The sequence below is a fragment of the Sphaerodactylus townsendi genome, linkage group LG17 (assembly GCF_021028975.2).
Source record: "Sphaerodactylus townsendi isolate TG3544 linkage group LG17, MPM_Stown_v2.3, whole genome shotgun sequence".
NCBI lineage: Eukaryota > Metazoa > Chordata > Lepidosauria > Squamata > Sphaerodactylidae > Sphaerodactylus > Sphaerodactylus townsendi.
In genome coordinates this window covers 28,194,304-28,213,841 of record NC_059441.1, presented here as the reverse complement: position 1 = coordinate 28,213,841, position 19,538 = coordinate 28,194,304, and the positions used below count along the sequence as shown (strand labels likewise).

The 19,538-nt window shown below is 45.5% G+C and overlaps 1 protein-coding gene across 5 annotated transcripts in view; it reads left to right on the top strand.

Moving 5' to 3' along the window:
* Nucleotides 1–1,135: 1,135 nt before the first annotated feature.
* Nucleotides 1,136–19,538, top strand: part of SV2B (synaptic vesicle glycoprotein 2B) — a 122,396-nt gene continuing 103,993 nt past the window's right edge. For 2 of the 5 annotated variants that reach the window (XM_048481997.1, XM_048481994.1), the window contains exon 1: nucleotides 1,136–1,415. The gene's annotated coding sequence lies outside the window, so the exon portion shown is untranslated. Of the gene's footprint in view, nucleotides 1,416–17,515; nucleotides 17,820–18,240; nucleotides 18,260–19,538 lie in introns of those variants that run through there. The other 3 variants (XM_048481996.1, XM_048481993.1, XM_048481995.1) reach the window with 2 other exon arrangements.

Here is a 19,538-nt window from a genome sequence, read left to right as displayed (position 1 = left end):
TGGAGTTTATTGTTTCAGGGTTTCTTTTGTGGTTGTAATGGGTGAGAGTTCTCCTGGAAACCTTCGTCATGTTGAATCCTGTTCATCAAGCCCTTGGAGTCTTCAGGAGCCAACCCACTTGCAAAGAAGAATTGGACTTGGCAGTATCAGTAGACTGTAAATATAAGGACTGGAAAGTGCAACCTGAACAGGACCTTGAAATGTGATGTTAAATGTTGATGTTCTATGTTGTTTGTTAAGAAAGTAAACCATTTTGTTTTAAAATGTGCTGTTGCAAACTCATTCCAAGTTCTGCCCCACAGAACCCACAAGCTGAGGTTACACACGCATGGCCTGGGCACAGTTCCCCTTTGCTCCGCCCCTGGCAGTGGTTCTCTGGTTGATGCCACTGCCTTTCTCGCCCGAGGCCTGTAAAAAAGTTTGTTTAAAACGTCTTTACAGGGAAAGAGGAGAAGCAATTGGGGGGGGGGGGGGGAGAGCCAGAGAGGTGGAGAAAAAGAGTACTAAAGTACTAAAAGGAGTACTAAGAGTACTAAAGAGTACTAAAAGGAGCAGTACTAAGAGTACTAAGAGTACTTTTAGTACTAAAAGTACTAAAAGGAGCAGCAGTGGCGTAGGAGGTTAAGAGCTCATGTATCTAATCTGGAGGAACCGGGTTTGATTCCCAGCTCTGTCGCCTGAGCTGTGGAGGCTTATCTGGGGAATTCAGATTAGCCTGTGCACTCCCACACACGCCAGCTGGGTGACCTTGGGCTAGTCACAGCTTCTCGGAGCTCTCTCAGCCCCACCCACCTCACAGGGTGTTTGTTGTGAGGGGGGAAGGGCAAGGAGATTGTCAGCCCCTTTGAGTCTCCTGCAGGAGAGAAAGGGGGGATATAAATCCAAACTTCTTCTTCTAAAAGCATCCAGCCTTTGATGAATTCCACTTGAAGGATTGTGGTTGGCAAGAGAGCTCCTGTAAAAACACTTTAATACTGAAGAAATGGACTGGCTGTTCCATTGCCCACGCTTCCCTTCCGCCTCTCCCCCTCCTTGGCTGCTGATGCTGCCTGGATCAGTTTCCCAGCCTCTTTTTCTGTCTGCGTTTGCTCGCCCTGAAAGTCTGTCTTTCTCTCTTGCTGTTTGGACAGAAGATGCAGGTCTTGTCTCCTGCCCGGCTTCCCCTTTGCCGGGATTCCCCCCAGATGCATCACTGAAATGCATTCACTTTCAGGACTGCATTGCTGCACTGAGTGGAGATTCCAACGCAGTGCCTTCTCTTCACTGTGGAAACGCCGGCAGTGAGCAGAACACAGAGGCATGCGTGTGTGTGTGAGTGTGTGTTTGTGTGTGAGGGGGCCAGGTTGCTTCGTCAGCAGCATCGAACTCCTCTTCGCAGATAAGAATAAGTTCTTTTCAAGCAAGGGAGAGATCAGGTAAGCATGCATTGACTACGGCAAGAGGAGTCCTGAGATGAACCAGTAAAAGAGGTATCTCAGAAACATGGGCTTGGAGTTTTGGACCTGCTAAGTGTACGGAATGCCTTTTCCTGCACTGAGGTAGCTTCATGTTCTGAGATGCTGCTTTGGCTACAGAAAAAGGCATCAGGTTTTGTATCATGGGATCTTTGTTTTTGTTTTTAATTTTTATTATGCCAAAAGTAAATACAGAAACTAAGAAATACATCCACCAGCTATACATTTATATTTAATACATTGTTAAAAATAATTAATCAATATAGTACAGTACAGTACAGTAAACCTTTATTAGGCATAAATAATTCTGCATACAGTATGTTTGTATGATAAACAACAATACAACGAGGAATCCAGTACACAAAGTTAGGATGAATTATACACCAACTTTCTGGAGACCTATTGTGATATCCATATGTTAATTAAAACCGACTTCTCATGTTTGTTACAATGACCTGAGCCTCAGACATTAAATCAATGTAATTTAGATGGTTTGATACATCGAGGGACACATTTTAGTACTAATCAATATAGAATAAAATAAAATAAGCAAATCGACTTCTGTAGGCACATACTCGATAATCAGAAATCGAGAAAGTAAAAATGAATGTCCAATTCCTTGCAATATAGTATATTTCTTGTTATGTTTCTCTTCTAGATATATCATCCATTGTGACCGTTGATCAGTGAAGTTACTATTGTCTTCAAGATCCTCATAGCCTGTTATTTTTGCAACTTTAACTCATTCCAACACTTTCATTTGCCAATCTGAAACAGTAGATATTTTTGTGCCCTTCCGGCTAGAACTAATCTGGCCGCTGTCACCAGGTATAGAAATAAGGTCTTATTATTTTTCCCTTGTTCACATTCATATCTTGTACATATCTTGTACACACTTATTTTTCCCGTGTACACATTCATATCTTCCCTTGTACACATTCATATCTTGTACACATTCATATCTTGACATTTTCCCTTGTACACGTTCATATCTTAACTGTATCATCTTTTTCTGGCAGTCCATTGCATACCTGTTGGTTCCTAGCAAAGTACGCATGCGTTACTGCCAAAAAGTCATAAGAGGAGACTAAAAATGAAATCAGAACAAAGGAGTGGCAATGTATGGGGTATGTAGCCCACTGGGGAAATGAGCTAGCTATTCCAGTGGGCATGATAATTATTGCAACCAGATCAGCTGCGAGAATTCCCTGGAGCATTTCTGCAGACAGAAGGATTTGTGAATGTGGTTTCCCTTTTCTGCCGCAGCCTGAAAAGTCCCCTGGGTGTTTTTCTTTCAGGGGAGGGGAGATTTGGGGAATCGGTGGGAGTGGTCCCTGGTAATCCTTCTGACTAAAGAAACTCTCGGGGAAATCCGCCGCCGTCTCCAGAATATTTGAAAAAACCACACAAAGTACTCTAATCCTTCTCGGTGGTTTGCCCACAATCGGTTCTTGTCCAAATCTGTGTTCCAGGTCGCAGGCTTTGAACGTTCCAAATTATTAGGATGGAGAAAGGGATTATGATGGGAAAGCAGTGTGTGGCGTGCGGGCAGACTGTGTGGGGGTGTGCGTGGGTGAGAAAGACGGCAGAGCCCTTGTGCGAGTTCTTTTCTTTATTTCATGTATAGTATTAAAATCAAACATAGTTTGTTGTGAAGCTTGTGTGCTTCTACATCGTTCAGTTTTACAACATCTTAAATTCCAACCGTAGTTGTTAATGTTACCACGGGGTAACGTGTTTAATAATAGTTAGCTAATAAGGAATAATTAAATAATTTTTATTCTAAACCCTCAAAGGGTCTGTTTTAGAATCAGAGGAGTCGCCACACAATGGCTGCTGTCTCTTACTTTTATAGGTTACATCTAAACAGTTCATTAGCAAGCATACACCCCAAAAGTAGCATCATCAATCAATCATACAGAGAGGTGGAGATTTCCCAAACCCCCCAAACATTTGAGTATTCTAAGACCCTTATTGGAAGATGGGAGCATCTGATCCTTTGACGCCAGATGAACTAGGACCTGTTTCTTTCCTATCTCTATTGCCTTTTGTTGTCCTTCTTCCTAAGAAAAGAGCCTAAACATTTTCATGTTTCTCTCTCTTCTGTCTCCAGAAGAAGGGCAAATTCAAGGCATCTAAGACCTTAAAACAGTTGAATCTGCACATTCTGTATAACTCTGGACAAAGGGCACTCTGCTTAAACTATCAAGCTTGCTTAGTAACAGAAAGAGAATAGACTTTCAGGCCTGCATCTTTACTTTGCTTAGCTGCATTATGGTTGCCAACTCCCCATTACAGAAAGAAATGGGGGGCAAGAAGAAAACCTTTGCATATAACAAAGTATATCTTTTATATGCCTTCTGCGCCTACATTAAGGCTCCAGGAATTCAAATACATGCTCAATCATTTATCCATATCCATAAAGTCCTTATATGTTCTCGTTGCACAGGTCATTCGTTTGTATAACCAAGTCCTCGATTAGTATCCAAAAAAGCTTTCTTTGCATGCCCTGTGGAGGGTCTACTATAGACCAAAGATGTTAGCATGATTGTCCTTTCCAGTGATTGTTGTCGTCCCATGCGGTGACCAAAGTACGATAGCCTCAGTTTAGCTGCTTCTGAGGAGAATTCACGGTGGATTTGTTCTGGAACCTTCTCGTTTCTCTTTTGGTCAGTCCAAGGAAGTCCAGAGTCATGATGTAGAGGCAGGCAATGACAAACCAACCACTTCTGAAATCCCCGTCCATCAGCTGTGACTTGGCAGAACATTTATGGCATCTGTACAACTCTTCTCTAGTCATGGATGTAGGTAAGGGGGGGGGGTTTCTCGGGTTTGAAACCCCCCCCCCATTCATGTCCAAAGCTCCGCCCCTCCGTTTTTGGGTTTTTAAAACATTTTAGTGCTTTTTCAGTTTTTAGCCTGCCGGGGGTGCATTGTTTGGGTTAGCAGCACCAAACTTTCAGGGATTGTTTGGGGGACTCTCCTGATGATGCTACCCGGGTTTGATGAGGTTTGGTTCAAGAGATCCAAAGTTATGGACTCCCAAAGGGGGTGCCCCCATCCTCCATTGTTTCCAATGGGAGCTAATAGAAGATGGGGGCTACACCTTTGAGGGTCCATAACTTTGGACCCCCTGAACCAAAATTCACCAAACCTGGGATGTACTATCAGGAGAGTCTCTTACTGATACCACCCAGGTTTTGTGAAGTTTGGTCCAGGGGGTCCAAAGCTATGGACTCCCAAAGGGGGTGCCCCCATCCCCCATTGTTTCCAATGGGAGCTAATAGGAGATGGGGGCTACACCTTTGAGGGTCCATAACTTTGGACCCCCTGAACCAAACTTCACTAAACCTGGGTGGTATCATTAGGAGAGACTCCTAAAGATACCTTGAACGTTTGGTGCTTCTAGCTTAACAATTGCACCCCTGACAGCAGGCACCCCCCAAATTTCCCCAGATTCTCCTTTTAAATCCACCCCCTTCGGCATGGATTTAAAGGGAGAATCTGAGGTCCTCAAGTTTAGAAGAAGAAGAAGAGTTTGGATTTATATCCCCCCTTTCTCATCCCTGTCTCTAGTACTACATTTCATGCAAGCGTGTATAACTGGACTATGCAATGTTCCTGGGTCTTTAATAAAGCTACACTGTTGAGCTAGCATTAGAGCAAAAGAGGTACATTATTATTCAGGAGGTTTTCTACAAGCTTTTCAGAACCAGATGACACCAAATTAAGAAGAGTTGGAAAAAGAGTTGGATTTATATCCCCCCTTCCTATCCTGTAAGAAGACTCAAAGGGGCTAACAAACTCCTTTCCCCTCTCCCCTCACAATAAATACCCTGTGAAGTTGGTGGGGCTGAGAGCTCTGAAGAACTGTGACTAGCCCAAGGTCACCCAGCCGGCATGTGTTGGAGTGCACAGGTTAATCTGAATTCCCCAGATTAATCTGAATTTCCCAGCCTCCACAGCTCAAGTGGCAGAGCAGGGAATCAAACCCGGTTCCCCCAGATTAGAGTACACCTGCTCTTAACCACTACGCCACTGCTGCTAATTCACTTCTTAAGAGCAGGTAGCCAAATGCTTCTGTTAAGTATAGTTCCTGTTTCTCCCTCAGGCTCATTCCGCACACGCAGAATAATGCACTTTCAAACTGCTTTCAGTACTCTTTGAAGCTGTGCGGAATGGCAAAATCCACTTGCAAACAGTTGTGAAAGTGGTTTGAAAACGCATTATTTTGTGTGTGCGGAAGGGGCCTCAGTCTCTGACCTGAGACAGACTTGGGATTGCCAGTTCTAGGTGTTGGAAGTGAAGAATTTTGTGTTGTTTCTTAACCTCAGACTTCAGAGGGGAACTTGAGTCAGACTAATGGGGGGGGGGGGATCGAGGCACCAAGCATCCTTTCCAACCTGCTTTGACACTGTCTCTTGAAGGTGTAGATTGCTACTTGCTTCCTCCTTTTCAGTAGTGGTTAGGGGTGGTGGGCTCAGATCTGGAGAACCAAGTTCGATTCCCCACTCCTCCACATGAGCAGCGGACTCTAATCTGAGGAGCCAGGTTTGATTCCACACCTTCACATGAAGCCTGCTGGATGACCTTGGGCTAGTCACAGTTCTCTCTGAACTCTCTCAGCCCCACCTACCTCACAAGGTGTCTGTTGTGGAGAGAGGAAGGGAAAGGAGCTTGTAAGCCACTTTGAGTCTCCTTACAGGAGAGAAAGGTGAGATATAAATCCAAACTCTCTTCTCTGTCTTCTCAGAAAATAACAATTGAGGAGCCATTCTTTGGACCATGACCCACGGGAAGGAGGGAGTCTTTGTCCACGTATACTGGCAGACTCCAGCCTTGTTTACATGTTACTGTGAAAGCAATACAGCCAGAGGTGGGATCCAGCAGGTTCTCACCAGTTCCCGAGAGTGGGTTACTAATTATTTGAGTGTGCCGAGAGGGGGTTACTAATTGGGTCCGCTTTTCCATCTCCACGCCCTCGCCTCCCCGAGAGGCATCCTGCCTTTGAACGTGAAGGTTCCATAGAGCAATTGCAACTAATAATGTCACTCCCTGAACTGGGTTAATCCCTTCCAGGTACTGCAATTCATTGATTCTCAGCCTTTCGTACCTTTTATCTCACCAGTCTCTATCAAAGAACCTGTGTGTTTCACCATTGCTGTGTGCAGATTTGTGAGTTGGGGCATTTTCTATAACGTGATGATGATTTAGAAATGACCTGGTGCAAAAAAATGTTGGGGGGTCGTGGTGGGATGGCTGCCCATGGGGGGCATCCAACTCAGGTTTTGCCCAGGGCTCAGGCTTGCCTAGGTACGCCTCTGCCCCCTTTGCTGGGGGGGGGGGGGGCTGGCGAGGGAACCTGTTACTAAAATTTTTGGATCCCACCACTGAATACAGCCCACCTGAATGGGCATACATACAGGTGCCAGTTCTGGGTTACGAAATCCTTGGATGACAGTTGTGGTTTTTTTAGGCTGTGTGATCATGTTCTGATGGGGGTTTTGTTTGCAACCCCCCCCCCCCACATCATGGCTGCACAGCCTGGAAGATCCAGAAAAGCTAATGGATTCTGAGTTGTGAAAGCCTTCAATAAGTCCTTGGATGTTTGGGAGCATAGCCTGGGATAAATCCTATTTGGTCGGGGGTAAGGAATTTTTCCATCGTTGATCCAAGTACAAAGCCTATTTAACTGATGTTTGGCATAAAGTTTACCAGAGACAGATAAAAGGCTGACGGGTCTGTAATTAGCTGGTGACATATGGTCACCCTTTTTGAATATTGGTGTTACCCTGTTTCCCCGAATATAAGACATCCCCTAAAAATAAGACGTAGTAGAGGTTTTGCTGAAGTGCAAAATATAAGGCATCCCCCGAAAGTAAGATGTAGCAAAGTTTTTGTTTGGAAGCATGCCCGACGAACCGAACACAGAAAAATAAGACACCCCCTGAAAATAAGACATAGCGCATCTTGGGGAGCAAAAAATAATATAAGACACTGTCTTATATTCGGGGAAACACGGTATTATTGCATTTAGACCCCGGGACAGTGCCTGACCTATCGACCAAAGTAAACAGAGCAGTCAGAAGGGGGGCCCACCAGTCCGGGAATGTTTTGCAAAAATTTGGGGGCATTAGATCCGGGCCAGGTGATTTATGCAGTTTCAGATGGGCAATTGATAGTCTGATTTCTGAGACTGAAAATATGTAAACCAATTCTGAAAACATGTAAACCAATTCTGGGGATTGATATTAGACATTAAAAAGGTTGATGTGCGCATGGAAACACTTCTTCACGCAACGTGTGATTGGTGTTTGGAATATGCTGCCACAGGAGGTGGTGATGGCCAATAACCTGGATAGCTTTAAAAGGGGCTTGGACAGATTTATGAAGTCGATCTCTGGCTACCAATCTTGATCCTCCTTGATCTGAGATTGCAAATGCCTTAACAGTCCAGGTGCTCGGGAGCAACAGCCGCAGAAGGCCATTGCTTTCACATCCTGCATGTGAGCTCCCAATGGCACCTGGTGGGCCACTGCGAGTAGCAGAGAGCTAGACTAGATGGACTCTGGTCTGATCCAGCTGGCTTGTTCTTATGTTCTTATGTTCCTGCAACAAATGACCAGAACACTCTTGTGTTGTGACTCCTTGTAGCTTGTATTAGAGCAGGGGTCTTCAAACTATGGCCCTCCAGATGTTCACGGACTACAATTCCCATGAACCCCTGCCAGCATGGCCAACATCTGGAGGGCCATAGTTTGAAGACCCCTGTATTGGAGCGTTCCATAGGGATTCAATGGTCTTTAGTTTGTTTTCACGAAGCAGTTGCATTAGCCGGGACCAGAGAGGAAAATATTCTCGAGGTAAGGTTGCGGCTTTGCTTCAATAACTCCTTGGGTGTTTGGGAGCATAGCCTGGGGTAGATATGGATGCCAGATTCCAGGTGTGGGGATCTCCCAGAATTACCAATCATCTTCAGTCATCCGTTCCCCTGGAGAAAATGGATACTTGGGAGAGGGGAATTCTGCGGCACTGAACCCCGCACAAGTCCTTGTTCACCCCAGATCCATCCTTCAAAACGACAGGAATTTCCTAACCCGGATCCGGCAATGTTTTCCCTCGATCCTCTGCCAAAGGCACGCGCAAGGAGAGCCCTTACCATTGCGCGTTTTAACGTTATGCCCTCTGCCCTGTTAAAGGGTAGGTTCAGCCATTTAGATAAATCCGCAAGGTTATGCCATTGCAAACTTAATGTGGTTGAAACCCTAACTCGCCAACTCTTGCACTTCACCAGATTCGATAACATCAGATCTAAATATACCAACCTACATTTTTTTCTTTCAATCTGGGCTGCCTAATCTGACTAGGTTATCTCTATTGTTAAACAACTCGGACCCCGGTCTTTGTGAAGAGATCGCCAATTTTATTGCAGAGATAGTTGAGAGTTCCCGGTAGAACGTATTTGTTGTGCTCCCCGTGGGGCCTTTTATCTATCATGTATCCATGCAATTGTTCCTGATTTATGTAACTTTTTCTGACTATGCCAATAAAGGCTTATGTATAATAATAATCCTCTGCCAAAGGCCGGGGACAACCTGGCAACCATGGGGGTAAATTTTGGGCAATGGAGGAGACTCAGTAGGGATGTGATTCCATAGCATCCATCCTCCAAAGATTCCATTTTCTCCACAGGACTTTGTAGTCTGGAGATCTGAGGTAATTTGGAGGCAGGCAACCCTGCATGGGCCTTTGCGTGTCAGAAAGGGTCAGCGCATGTTCACTTGACAAATGAAACCAGGGACCAGCACCCGGATAAATGTGGGATTTGCAACTTATCTGCCCGCCATTTCTATCTAAAATGGAGTCTACATCTTTGGAGGTTTTCAAAGAGAGGCTGGATGGCCATCTGTCAGGAGTGCTTTGATTGTGTGTTCCTGCATTGCAGGGGGTTGGACTTGATGGCCCTTGGGGTCTCTCCCGACTCTATGATTCTGTGATTCTATGTACATGAATAAAGTTACCTTTCCCTGCCAATTCGGGGCACGTGTCTTTTTTCCTTTTTTTTGGTTTGAAGGAGGTGTCTCCGAAGCCACGACGACGACTCAAAATATGCGCACATTGCTGATTTCCATATCGTGTTGTCATAGCTTCAAAGACACCTCCCTCAAAAAAAAAAGACAACATGTGCAGTGAAAACTAAGATGAGAAAAACTGAAAACTAAGATGAGAAAACTGAGAAAGCCTCCATGGGAACCTACAGGAGAGAAAGGGGGGATATAAATCCAAACTCCTCCTCCTCCTCCTCCTCCTCCTCCTCCTCCTCCTCCTCCTCCTCTTCTTCTTCTTCTTCTTCTTCTTCTTCTTCTTCTGCTGCAAATGGAGGGCAGCATGGAGAATCCTGGAGCAGCAGAAAATGGAGGGCACAAGCTATGGAGAAATTGAAAGTGAGAGCTTTAAACTCAGGCAAGAAAAATAAAACGCTTCCTTGTTCTGCACAGGCAAGGAGAAACACCTGGACCCCATCTTGGGGAGAAAAAGTCACTAGTTGGTCGTTTCTGCATAGTCCAAATATCCTGGACTGAGCAAAGGAAATATCCCAGTTTGACCAGGAAGTTCGCACAGTTCCCGGTCCTAAAGCAGGTTTGTTCCGCGATATTTCGCTCATCCAGGGATTTTCAAAAATCGCCAATTTGGTGCTACCGTGCAAACACCACAGGAGCAGAACCAGTTTATTTTTCCCACCCCCCCTGATCTCCTCACCTGGTATCATGTCAGTTTTCACTTCTGTTGAGCCGCCGACCGTTGCAGCCTACCCTTCCTGAAACATTCCTCCAGCACATTTTCTGCTCATGGTATTGACTGGGTGCCATTTTGCCTGAGTTAATCGGGAGTAGAGTCCCAAAATATCTCCATTTTCTTTTCTGTGCACGTACTGGTTGCTTGGAGCACATAGCTAGGGAAATGTACACTTTGGGCCGAATATCATTGGGGGGGGGTTGTCTCTCATTTTCCACAAAAATATGAGAATGTGAGTGGGAACGTGATGTGATGCTGCGCCCCATTGTTTTTTTGCTGCTGCTTGTCATGTTAACACCTGCGTCGGGCCCTATCCAGAACTGGGGGGGGGGCTTCATTTCCCCCCACTCACTGTGGGTCGACCAATCAAAAGTGCAGCCTTTTTGTGGTCCAGGAATTCAAAAGGCAGGGTGGAGACATTCATTCAAGCTGCCATTCCGAAACAACAGCCAATCAGAACGCAGGACACCGGAGATGTTTGTGCAGGCACGGATATGCTTGTGGTGTAAATACAAAAGAGATGGGCTCATGCGAAAGAAACTGGAGTATTTCCGGCCAGTCTTCACTCGATTCCTTCACAGAAACGGGCAGCCATGCGAAGGGAGAAACCGCGATAAAATAGACCCAGATTGTAACATACCAATTGTAACCCAGTATAATTATGCCGTGCAGAAATGGCCGTTAAATGTTTTGTAAAATAAACCTGGATTGAGCAGACATCTTTGGGGAAATGCTGTGCGGAGGTCCTCCCCAAAACGCTTCTTTTAACGTCCTCAAGATGTTTTCTTTCTGCAGAAATGGCCTCTCTCTCTTTGTGTGTGAGAGAGACAGAACTCTCTCTGTGAAAGAGAACTCTCTGTGCTAGACAGGATGAAATGCAGTGGCAGAACTGGTCTATATTTAGGCAAGCGTTGGGCTCAGGGCGAGTAATCCTCTTTCCCTGAATTATCTTGCTGGGGGTGGGGGAGGATTAGACCCTTTAAGCTCCTCGCCAAACCTCCCCCACTCCAGAAGGCTCCTGCCATATTTGCAGATGAAATTTTGGAAGTGTAAAGGCTCTGGGATGCAAAATGGAATGCAAGCTCCTAGATTTGACTTGGTTTTTAGCTTAGCAGTAGGGATGCGAGCCTCCAGGTGAGACCTGGGGATCCCCCGGAACCGGGGTCTGCAACCTGCAGCTCTCCAGATGTTCATGGACTACAATTCCCATCAGCCCCTGCCAGCATGGCCAATTGGAGAACATTTTGGAGGGTGGACTCTAGGCTTCGAGATTTGGGTGCGCCGAATGCTGGATTTGGCCCGAATCTGGGCGCATTCATGCATATTTCGGCCAAAATTGGCCGAATATGTCTTGCCCGAATATGAATCCGAATGCAAGGCATTCGGGCTTTTTGGAGAATTTTTGGTGTTTTTTCATGTTTCGGCCTGCAGCGGGCACATTTTTAAAGCTAGCGGAACCAATATTTCAGGGTATCATCTGGAGACTGTCCTGATGATACCACCTGAGTTTCGTGAAGTTTGGTTTAGGGGGTCCAATGTTATGGACCCCCAAAAGGGATGCTTCCATTTCCCATTGTTTCCAATGGGAGCTAACAGGAGATGCGGGCTACCCCTTTGACGGTTCATAACTTTGGACCCCCAACTTCACCAAACTCAGGTGGTATCATCAGGACAGTCTCCAGATGATGCCCTGAAATGTTGGTGCTACTAGCTTTAAAAATACACCCCCTGCAGGCCAAAACACAAAACCCACCAAAAATACAAAAAAATCAGTCAGAATATTATTTATTTATTTATTGGTTGAACTTATATACCGCCCTCCCCCGGAGGGTTCAGCACGGTGAACAACAAAACAAAAATAGAGCACATAAACCAAAGACTAAAATCCATTAAATATTAATTAAATTGGCTCTATATAAAATAAAATAACCCCACCCCATTAAAACGCAGCATACTAAAATCAGTATAATAGATGGCACCTTCTATCAATCCCCTAAAAACCAGAAGGAGGGGGGCGGCAGGATCCACTGATGGTACAGATGTTACAGGGGGCCATCAGCGGCTGGCGTCCCCAAAGGCCCGGCGGAACAGCTCAGTCTTACAGGGCCTGTGGAACTCGCTAAGATCCCACAGGGCCCTGACAGCTGGAGGGAGAGTGTTCCACCAGGCCGGGGCCAGAGCTGTAAAGGCTCTGGCCCAGGTAGAGGCTAGCTGCATCATTGAGGGGCCAGGGATCACCAGTAAGTTGGCCTCTGCCGAGCGCAGAGACCGATTCGGGACATATGGGGTAAGACGGTCTCGCAGGTATATCTGAATATGTTATTTGTCTTATTCAGATTTGTCTTATCCAGGTATATCTGAATATGTTATTTGTCTTATTCAGGCATACAGTTAATTTTATCCCTGAATAAATCTAAATCTGAATTCTACCAAATTTCTAGGGTATTGGCCAAGCCTAGTGGACTCTCTGGCTTTGTATCCCACAGAGGTCGCGGCCCTTCCCAGACTACACACCCAAATCTCCTGGAATTTCCTGACCTAGATCTGACAACCCTTCTTAGCACAAATTCCCCTTTGCCATCGGACAAAGTTTTTGCATGTAATATTCCTGCTCTCTCACACGCAGGATAGATGCCCTGCTTCCTCTCTTTGCGGATGTTTCTAGCTGCCCTTTGGTGCGTCCACTTCATTTACTCTGGAGTAGTTTATGCAATGGTGCTGTTAAAGCAAAGGGCAAGGTTGCTCGTTCAGTTATTGACAAAGGACACTCGTGTTTTTCTAATGCAATGTGTTACGTGCCACCGTGTTTGTGTGCATGCCTGTACGTTATACCTCCACCCTAAAAATGTTTTGCAAAAATAATCCTGAAATGTTCATTGAAGGAAAAGGCACAATGTTATTACGTTTCGTTTTATCTGTATCGCTGCTTTTAATGGTTTTAGTTGTTTTATTCTATATATACTGGTCTGTTGTACACCGCCCAGAGCCCTTCGGGGATGGGGCGGTATAAAAATCGAATAAACAAACAAACAAACAAACAAACAAACAAACAAACAAACAAACAAACAAACAAACAAACAAACAAATGTTGTTAACTGCCAGTGGATCCCAGACATGGGTACTGATAAGTATGAGCAGTGAGGTTATGTGTAGAAAGAGTTGTGTGCGCTTTCAGGGACAGGAGAGGGACCCTCAGAGGAAAGCCTAGGGCTACAGCCCCCCTGAGTAGTGGGAAATCTCTCACCAGCATCTGCTTTTCCCACCACTGCTCAGGGTAGCAGCAGGAGAAATGAAAAACAGCTACGTCACCTTCGTCTCTTCTGGGGGAGACCTGGAACAGATGCAAGGTAACTCTAGGAGTTGCGGGAAACTCTTTGTTTTTATCATACCTTTTCCGGCAATTCCTGCATCTCTTCCGGGTTTCCCCCAGAAAGGATGTAGCAGATGTTGCATTTCCTATGATGTTTCTGCCCACTGGTATTCCTTGCTGGGATCCATGCTGTGGAAGGCCAGATCCAAGCCAAACCTCCATGGCTTGAACCAGCTATGAGACTCAAGGCTTCAGTCCCTATCCAAGGTGATGCAAACGCTGCCTCAAAGGTGCTCAGGTAGAAAATAGCTCCCCAAGACAAGAGCCCCACTGACATTTTCAGGGTGATAAATACTTCATTGATTGCAGTCAACAAAAGCTGCCGACCTTTTAGAAATTACAAAAAATTACAGAGATCTGTTCACTAGGAGAAAATGATACTTTCAGAGGGTATATTGTATGGTGATATTATTATTATTATTATTATTATTATTATTATTATTATTATTATTATTATTATTATTATTATTATTATTATTATTATTATTATTATTATTATTATTATTATTATTATTATTATTATTATTAATGTTTATATACCGCCCTCCCCTGGAGGGCTCAGGGCGGTGAACAACATATAAAATAGAGCACATATATCAGATTAAAACCATTAAATATCAATTAATACGGCTCTAATAAATATAAACCTTACCCCATTAAAATGCAGCATATTTAAATCAACATAAGATGGCACCTACTAAAAACTCTCTTAAAAACCCAAAAGGAAGGGGCGGTAGGATCCGTTTGATGTTATAAGGAGGAGTGTTCCCCCCAAATAGGACAGGGTCTTATATTAATTTTTGCTCCAAAAGATGCGTTAGGGCTTATTTTCAGGGAATGCCTCATTTTTTGTGCCCCAGGAGCTTAGTGCCCAGGGGGGAGGGGCATGGCATGGTGTGTTGGGGCGTTCCAGGGTATGGCGGGGTGGGCATGGTACAGTGTGGGGGCTGTGCCGAGGAATCTGTAACTAGGGCTTATATTTCAAGCATCCTTCAACAATCCCAAAAGTTTTTGCAAAGTTTTTGGCAACAGCTTTATCAACAACTGCACACTCCTGTTGATAACCTAATAACCTTTATTGTTGTTATTGTCAGTCTGATTGTTGTTTTATCCTATGCCTAATAAAGGGAATGAATGAATGAATGAATGAATGAATGAATGAATGAATGAATGAATGAATGAATGAATGAATGAATGAATGAGTACTGGAAATTTTGGAAATTGGCTTGCTACTGTTTCTTGAAGGTTTTACTTTCTAGGGAGCATTCTAGATCCTTTATTTTCAGACAGTTGTGTTTTGCAATGAAAATCCAGTTTTGGATCTAAGCTCCATATATTCGGCACCCCCCTGCGTTCCCATTGTCTCTTGGCCTTTGGGCTGTGAGACGTTCTCTTATAGAGGCCTTATATCGCCAGTTGGCCCTTGAGGGGTCTGTAGAGTCCCTTCAATGTTATTTTTGAGCACTTTTATCAATTGACCATTCCTAAATATCTGAGAGCTTTCTCCGTGGTTAAATGCTTTCCCGTCTGTTGTTTTGCTGGGGAGGTTCTGAGAAGTACTCTACTTGCACAGATTGGTGGCCCCGCGGATCTGCCCTGCTTGGAACTTTGCACTTTCACACATGCTAAATAATGCACTTTCAATCCACTTCAGTTATTGATTGCAAGTGGATTTTTCCATTTCACGCAGCCGAATCCAGCTGCACGGTGCATTGAAAGTGGATAATTCGGTACATGTGAATGTACCCTAAAATTCGCATACTCTTTGATTGTGTGTTGGTGGCCCCACTGAGAGGGAACTGAACTCAGCCGAAGATAGCATTGGATGCTCTTTTCTACTCTGCAACTTTTTTTGTTACCTGATCCCAATTTTGGTATTACTTTTCCTGTGGCAAAATTTTCGGCCTATGAGAGAATGGGAATGGAGGGTGGCATTAGAGTGATCTGGGGTTTTCCCCCCACGGCCAGTATATCCCAGGACAATCCTGGTTTGGGCATGAATTCTGCAAGGCTTCCATACCTCAATCGGGCCCGCCCCGCGAAATTTGCCTTATCCCGCTGCTTTTTAAAAACAATAAAAATTGGTGGTTCATTTGAAAAAGTGTGCGCTGCTCCTGCTCCCATGCAAACACCACGGGAGACGGGCTTGTTTATTGTTCTGGTGTTGCCGCCTGCTCTCCCCGCCCCTTAGCTGCAGCCAATCAGAACGTCGGGAAAACGGAATCCACGTAAACTACGTAAACGTACACAAACTATGTAAATGATGTAAACGATGTAAACGTTTGGCACATTGTAGGCGTTTTATAGGTAATGTTTAATGTTAAATTTGGACATTTTTATTGTTTTTAACTGGTCATTAATTGTTTTTAAGCATTGTAACCCATCCTGAGCCGTCCAGGATAGGGTGGGATAAAAATATGATAAATAAATAAATAAATGAAAGAAAGAAAGAAAGAAAGAAAGAAAGAAAGAAAGAAAGAAAGAAAGAAAGAAAGAAAGAAAGAAAGAAAGAAAGAAAGAAAGAAAGAAAGAAAGAAAGAAAGGTTTCCAAGAGAGTTTGCAAATCGGGAGACTTGCATTTGGTGAAGAAAGAAGGAAAAGAAAATGTTTGCCCTTTGCTCGTTCCGGTCATAAGATACCTTGCTGTCTTGCTTTTATTCATGATTGCGGCAGGAGCGGCACCTAACCTACCTGGATGCTGATATCATCTCACCTGCTGCAGAAGGTAAATCCAGGATGTGCCGGAGATGAACCCCTCTCTGTCATCTTTTACGAGGATTATGATGTCCAGGAGCAAGCCACAATTTGAGGAGCCTGGAGCCACCCGCCTGCCTACATTCATCTCATTGGGTCTCTATCAAGCACAAATGGACTAGGACAGTGGTGGCGAACCTATGGCATGGGTGCCAGAGGTGGCACTCAGTGCCCTCTCTGTGGGCACAAGCAAACAGAGTCACCCCCCCCAAACACATCTAGGCTGGCCTGGGCCACTGGGCTCGATTACTAGCATTAAACCTAAGACCTAGTTTTGGGGACGCAGTGTAGGTAACCCTGTTACGCGCTGTTAAACCCCACTGATTTTCATGCGAAGAACTAAAGTGTGATCCTTTACCTGGGAGTGAGCTCAGTTGCTGGCAATGGGGCTTGCTTCTGAGAAAACCCTCCTAGGGTCGTGATTCACCCGCTGGAAGAGTTGCACGGTTGCTTCCAAGCAAAGCCACCGACTACCATTAAGCTTACTCCCGAGTAACGCATGCCTCGGAGCCAACTGTTTTTTCTAAACTAAAGCCTCAGCATTCTGGTTAAATTGCTGTGTTGGCACTTGGCGATCAATAAGTGGGTTTTGGGTTGCAATTTGGGCACTCGGTCTTGAAAAGGTTCGCCATCACTGGACTAGGACATGACGGCAGCCCTGGAAGAAGGTGGACCAAATGGCTCCACAAAGTCTGCTTAGGTTGGGTCCTAAACCATTAGGTTGGACCTGAACCATTTTCTCAGCTCAGATATAAGCCTATCAGACCCTGAAGAGCCATTTGACTTGAATCACTCCCAGCCACCATCACCCCTCCAGGGTAGCAGCCCACTGGGGCCTTTGCCAGTCCGTTTGAGGACTGCTTCGCTCCTGCCAATAATATCACAGCAGAGATATCTCCTGCATGGTGGGGGGGGGGGGGAGAGAGATTTTTCGTCTCTGTTGTTGCTGCTTTTGATCCTCAGATGAGGGGGAAGGGGGAGAGAGAGCCAGACACCTGAGCCCGGTATGCGAAACCCGGCTTCTCCTTGCAATGCTGGCTATTGTCCTTTGCCTCCGTGCCTCCACCCCTCTGGACCCAGCATCATCAATTTCCTGTGCAAGTTAAAGTCAACACATCTGTCATGTGCAATGTGCCGCCCGGCTCCCTCCCACCCCTCCCATCTGCTCTGCCTGCAGTCTCCCTGTTCTTCTCTACAGCTTTGGTGGTAGTGCGTGTACGTGTACAGGAGAGAGTCTCTGGCTTGCGGGCGGCCTCTTTCCTCGCTGGTGTCTCCTTACCTGGAAGTCTGTCCTTGGTAGGACGATCACCTTGGCCTGCCAGCTCCGTGGCTCCTCCTAATCCCTCCCAATGGCCACATCCTAGCGGCCAGGAGGGGAGAGCAGAAGAAACCGAGGGGGAAATGACTGCTGCGGTGGTTGTGGAATGAAGCACGGGGGACTTCGGGTAAGGGATGATTTCTTCTTTTTCTGCTCATTTGGTTGGATCGATGTCGGGCGTGGCCCAACTTTGGTGCTACGAGGAACCGGTGAGGAGGCATCCATGGAGAAAAGGCAGAACTAGGTGGGGTGTGGTGGAAGAATGAGAAAGCATAAAGTGCTCCCAGCACGATCCTTTCGGGGGGGCTGACAGCTGATATCTGGCCTCAGGACTTTCTGATAATATAAAGGAAGGACTCTGGAGTCTATTTGAACAGCCGGGGGAGCAGCAGATGGGTGTGTTGCTAGCTTCGGTGCTTCTCGGTGTGCCGAGGTCTGGGTAGCATTTGGTTCTCAGCAGCAGATTTGAAAAGCTCCCTTCTGCTAAGCTGCGATCGGGTGAATTTTGCTCGAAGTTAGCCATAGGTGTCTCGCAAATGTCCTTTTCCAGATGGGTCTCATACAAAGGTCAGTAGCGAACACCGGTTCCCGAAAAATCGGGGGAGACCCGGTTCAATATTTTTGCGGTCGTGCAAGCACCTTTCGACGGCGATCCGTGATTGATGTTTCATTTCCAAAACAAGGAAAAAATGGGGAATTGGGAGATGATCGTGACTCACTGGGCTTGCATTGATAACTTTCCACTCGCTGAAAAAAAAATGTTCGGGGGCCATAAGTTATTTTGAATGTGCGAAGATCACACTGTTCAGGGATTCACATTTCCTTTCGAAAAATAGTGACTTTGCAGTCTACGCCCAAGGCAGACTCCAAAGCCGAGTGCAGAGAGCAAATCTCTGGCAGCCCTCCCCGTAGCATGACATTTAGCAAAAAACAAATGTTGTCTTAACATTTAAAAAAACGAATGAGTATTCAAACAGAACAACTGTGGCTGTGTGAGGTTGGCTAAGGGTCTGTCCCGGGAAGAAACACTGTCACGCGTGAGTGATTTGAGAATTGTGGTTGGGAGACCCAAAGACCCGTTCATGTCCCTGTGCTTTGGACTTTCTGACGTTGGATGGAACCTATCTGCAAAAACTGCCATCAGGCCTCATTGCAGGGAATGGGATTTGAGCAGAAAGCTTTCCGTCTTGAGAAGCCGAAGTTTCGCAAAGCATTCGTGCCTGCTTTTTCAATGGCTTCCTGGGCCGGGCCGGGCGGCCTGTATTTGCATGTGGATCGGAATCCAGTATAACCACGACCAAATTCAATCTCGGAGCATACATCGTGGTGGGATTCAAATAATTTAACAACCAGTTCCGGTTGTTATCCCAGTGGTGGGATTCAAATAATTTAACAACTGGATGTTTACGAGCACCATTTTATTGTTGTTGTTATCCCAGTGGTGGGATTCAAATAATTTAACAACTGGATGTTGACGAGCACCAGTTTAACAACTGGTTCTGCCGAAGTGGTGCGAACCGGCTGAATCCCACCACTGAGCACACATATTGCCTTAAGTCACAAATATCCGTGGTTGCTGAAGACAAAACAAAAACTATACTCGTCGTGCTTTGCATCTAGCAATGCTAATTATGTCCCAGTTCCCTACAGGTTTATAGAACAGTCACATTAAATCTCTAGGACGGTCACTGCTACCAAGCAGCTGGGTGTTTGGCTAATCCCTTGAGAGGTTGCTTTGAATGCGCTTCTGTCTAATAGCCTTTGCCTTAATTTCAGCATATATTAAATTGTCTTTATGCACAGGAAAGTTCATGCTGGGGAGAAGGAGAGATCGCGCCCCTTTGGT